The sequence below is a fragment of the Salvia miltiorrhiza genome, chromosome 2 (genome assembly GCF_028751815.1).
Source record: "Salvia miltiorrhiza cultivar Shanhuang (shh) chromosome 2, IMPLAD_Smil_shh, whole genome shotgun sequence".
NCBI classification, from domain to species: domain Eukaryota; kingdom Viridiplantae; phylum Streptophyta; class Magnoliopsida; order Lamiales; family Lamiaceae; genus Salvia; species Salvia miltiorrhiza.
This window is the reverse complement of record NC_080388.1, coordinates 51888539-51893093: the sequence shown is the minus strand read 5'-3', so window position 1 is coordinate 51893093 and position 4555 is coordinate 51888539. Positions and strand designations below refer to the sequence as shown.

At 31.4% G+C, this 4555-nt stretch overlaps 1 non-coding gene across 1 annotated transcript; it reads right to left on the bottom strand.

The window, feature by feature from the left end:
* Nucleotides 1–3782: 3782 nt before the first annotated feature.
* TRNAR-UCU (transfer RNA arginine (anticodon UCU)) lies at nt 3783–3855 on the bottom strand. The gene has a single exon. It is a non-coding gene; the product is annotated as a tRNA-Arg (tRNA).
* Between the last annotated feature and the right edge of the window lie 700 nt (nt 3856–4555).

Below are 4555 nucleotides of genomic sequence, written 5' to 3'. Positions count from 1 at the left end.
ATGTTTCTTGATCAATACATTTTTTTACAATTTAATTTATTCTTTTCCAGTCAATAATACACAAAATCTTGGAGGGGGGCCTTTCACATTAAATTCATTATTCACTTGTCCATGGATGTATCTTAATCCCCCTATCTTAGAAGAATGTCGACACACGTGTGCTTAGATGGTTTGTGGCCAAGACTTGTCATTGAATTGATTACATCAACAACAAGATATCGCATAAGAGGGATAATATCTTGAATTCGATTCGTTGTTTATTTTTACGTTTAGAAATATCATATTTTACTTCATTTATATGAGTTATTATGTATAAGTATGATGAATCGACTCTTGTTAGGGGCTATTATCAGATTTCAAATGTACCTATTAGGTCAATGTAAACTGAAATAGTTCGTTTTCTAGTTCTCACATTGCTAATGAGTTTGGATTTAGTTGAAATAAATTTCATAAGTAAATATGATGACGTGATCTTGCACATTCGAATGAAAAGGAATTGATTGAATAAATGCACATTGAGTAATAAATAAAAATACCAAAGCATGATAGAGAACCCCCAAGAATCTAACATGCTCCAAAAAAGTAGAATCTAACATGTCTAAGCCCATTTCAAAGGAAATATTAATATTTATATTTGCTTTCAAGTTTAAAGCGCTATGTGAAAAATATATTTTCTAAAGTCATGATTCATGAGTCCATGGCCCTAATTTTGAGGATAAAGCTTCATTTTATATTGTGTTTCATATTTATGTATTGACGAACTATATCAAGTAAAATCGAATGGTTAAATCTTGGCACAAAAAAAATTATAGTATGAGTGATCACAACACCTATCAAAATTAGGTGAAATTAAAACTAACGTGATTTTCTGAAAAGTATATTGTATAAACGATGTCAGCCACCTTAAATGATGTCATTGCAATTTTTGTAAATTCTTTTATGTGTATGGCTAGTATACGTCTACTTTTTTAACAACCACATCGATTTTTGACTGAAAATATATCGATATTGTAAATCACACAAATTATAACGATAATTGTATCCATAAAAAATGAACATCAAGTTTCTTATCTTTTTCAGGTTGAACACAATTAATAATGATTCTCCTTTTGTATCATACGGCATGAAAGAATATTAAAGGCCGCGCGAGTTTAAAAAATAAATTCATAGATTGTATATGTGGTTGCAATTTTATTCAAAGCGAATGATCGTTCATAATTCATAGATCGTGTGATTGCAATTTAATCAAGTAAATTATTGTTTTCGCAAATTTATTAACTTCGGGTTACGTGGTCCCAATACGAGTTGCATTTTTCTGCATGAATAATGGGATTTGGCACCAAATAATTGAACCTATTTAATAAATATATATATATATATATATATATATATGTATATAATAAATGTATTAGTTAGTTATGGGCATTTCCTACTCAAAGTACGATATGGACCAGCTTGCCAGTCACTCGAAAGGGCCTTCTCACAGGCTATGATTTATTATTTGTTAAAAGTTAAAACCACAAATTATTTTTCAATATTTAGTTTCGAGTAAAGAAAATTAAATAATGATTATTTTTATTTTTATTTTTACCAGAAAATGTTTTTTTTTCATTCAATGGCAAACCCCTTTTACGGCAGGCAGAGCTGAGTGACTATTTATGTCGGTCGATATTTTTAAATTATTTTTTTCTGTTGCCTTTAATCAGTAATTTACTAATCTGTCGTGTTGCTATTAATTAGATTGAAACACTACAAATAATAAATTATATCAAGATATGAAGTTGAATTGGTTTATTTATGAATTAGAATGCCATAAATTTTCAACTATCTTTGACATAATGTGATCGCCATTTGTTGAAATTATTTGCTTTACATTAGAATATGGACCAGTCCCAGCCACTCTAGCCTACGAATTATTTCTTAATGGAGAACTAACTTTTATATTTAGATCGAAAGATTCTATTTTTATCAGATCAGATGAAAAAATTTCCATTGCCATTTCTTGGGCAAATGCGTGGCACTATGTCGGTGGAAATTCTATACTTTATATTTTACTATAGCGCGAGCAGATTGTAGCATCAAAGAATTACATAAATGGTTTTCTTTCTTACCCCATCCGTCCAGACTAAAGTGAGACCTTTTTATGGGGCACGAGAATTAAAAAATGTGTGTTTTGTATGTAAGTGAAAAAGGAAAAAAAATGATTAAAAAGTAAAACTTTTATCTAAAAAAAAGAATCTCATTTTAGCTGAGTTTTTCAAAAGGAAAGTGTCTCACTTTAGATGGAACAAAGAAAATAATTTTTTGGGATGATAAGAATAATTAACAGCCGTTTCTTTCTCATAAAGTGTGCTTATGAAATAAAATGCAAACATAAAAATGCACTATAATCTAACATTGTGGATTCGACTATGCTATCTGAACTTCAAATTGTCCAAAAATCAACTATTGGGTCTCTCAAATTTTTCAGTCATCTAACATATATTTATGACTTACTTGTTACGCGTGATAAAAATGTGATAAATACCTATTATGATACTTTAATATCTTGTTTGTTTTCATATCAAAACATAGGTATATATTATATATGTGATGATTTAGGGGGGTGTATTGGTTCAGGACTTTAATAGATTTCTGCAGACTTTTAAAATCTAGGTGTATTCGTTCAAGATTTTTAAAAGTCTATGAAAATCTGGATGTATTCGTTCAAGACTTTTAAAAGTCTATAAAAATCTAGAGGTATTCGTTTCAGACTTTTAAAAGTCTATGAAAATTTAAGGATATTTAAAAATCTATAGATTTTAAAATTGGAATGACTTTCATTGATTTCGTTCAAAAACTACACATGAACAAATCCGACCTCAGACCACGAGAATTCAAAAGTCTACAGATTATCCAGCGCCGGCTGGCACCCAGCGGTCGCTGGCCAAGAATCCAACACTGGCTGGGGCCGCACGGCCGCTGCAACAATCCAACACCTAACTGAAACCTCAATTTCTCACAAGACAAATCCAAGAATGTAAGGAACCGATTATCCTAATTCAATAATCTTGGCTTACGTGACTGTATATCCTAAGGGCAGCCTTGATTTGCTCAAGCTGCAGAGCACCGCTTCTGCCGCTTCTGGTGATTGGATTAATAATTGTGTTAAATCTAGTTTGAAATAGGAGTTTGATTGATTTGGTGAAAATGTTTGGGGATTAATAATGGTGCTGTATTCAGATTCATGGAGTGCTGAATGTGGTGAGCTGGGGGATTATGTTCCCTACCAGAATCATAATTGCGCGATACTTGGAATTTTTTGTTGCCAGCGGTCGCTGGGCTTAAGTGAGTGCTGGGTCTCAAACGCTCGCGTGAACCTAGCGCTCGCGGGGCCTGCAGCGCTCGCGAGGTCTCCACGCCCGCTGACTTTGTGGATTTCAACTCCGAGAAAATCACGACAAATTCTTGCTAATTCATTAAAAATCCGACCAAGAATTCATTCAAAATCATGAAGAATCTGTGATAATTCTATAGACTTTTAAAATCTATGGACTTTTAAAATCTAAATAAGTCTTGAACTAATACACCCCCCTTAGTATTGATAGAGTAGTTAATGTCTAAGGTCAAATGTATCATGTTAGAGTTCACGGTTACAAAATCTCTAAAAGTTTATTTATTCAAAAAAATCAAAACAGTTGATGTAAGGATAGGTATAAACATTCATGACTTATTGCTTTTCTATTGGGCTTAAAATATACAAAGCCCATATTCGTGGACCAAAACTTAAACATAAAATATAGCACGCCCAGTGGGACTCGAACCCACAATCGCCTGATTAGAAGTCAGACGCCTTATCCATTAGGCCATGGGCGCTTCTTATTAGGAATTGCGTTTAGAAAATAAATAGTATATTTCTTACTTGTTAGCTTCATATGATTTAAAAAAAACATGTTTCCCTACCTTACCCTTATTTACTTTTAAAATCAATGTGAATTCCAAGAACAAAAAATAGGATCATATATAAGAGTAAAAAAAAAAATTAAGTAATGAGAAGAGTAAACCATATTTGAAGGACAAGAAAAATGAAATTGTGGACTAGGGGTGGGACAATACGATATATCTTACTAAATTCTCCGTACTTTATATCTTACCTTTACCTCCGGTATGGAGAAATCGCATATTTTTACCTTATATTTACCTACTGTATACCTTAATTCGGTATATCTTAAAGTACGGTATGGAAAAATCCCATACCTTTACCGTATCTTAGTTTCGGTATACCGTATCATATTTCGGTATATCGTACTTTCACGATATACAAAAATAATCGGTATATTGAAATTGAGTTTCGATACGGTATTATCGATAATTTATTTGTTAAAAAACTTGTTTACCTAATGAATAACATCTAATAAATATAATAATTTCAATAATAAAATTCAAACACAATAAAGTTAGATGTTAAAAGTTAAATGTTAGTATAAGTTACAAGTTAGATGTTACAAGTTAGATATAATAAGTTATACGTTAGATGTTATATAGTTAGATAGATGTAATTTATATGATTATTATA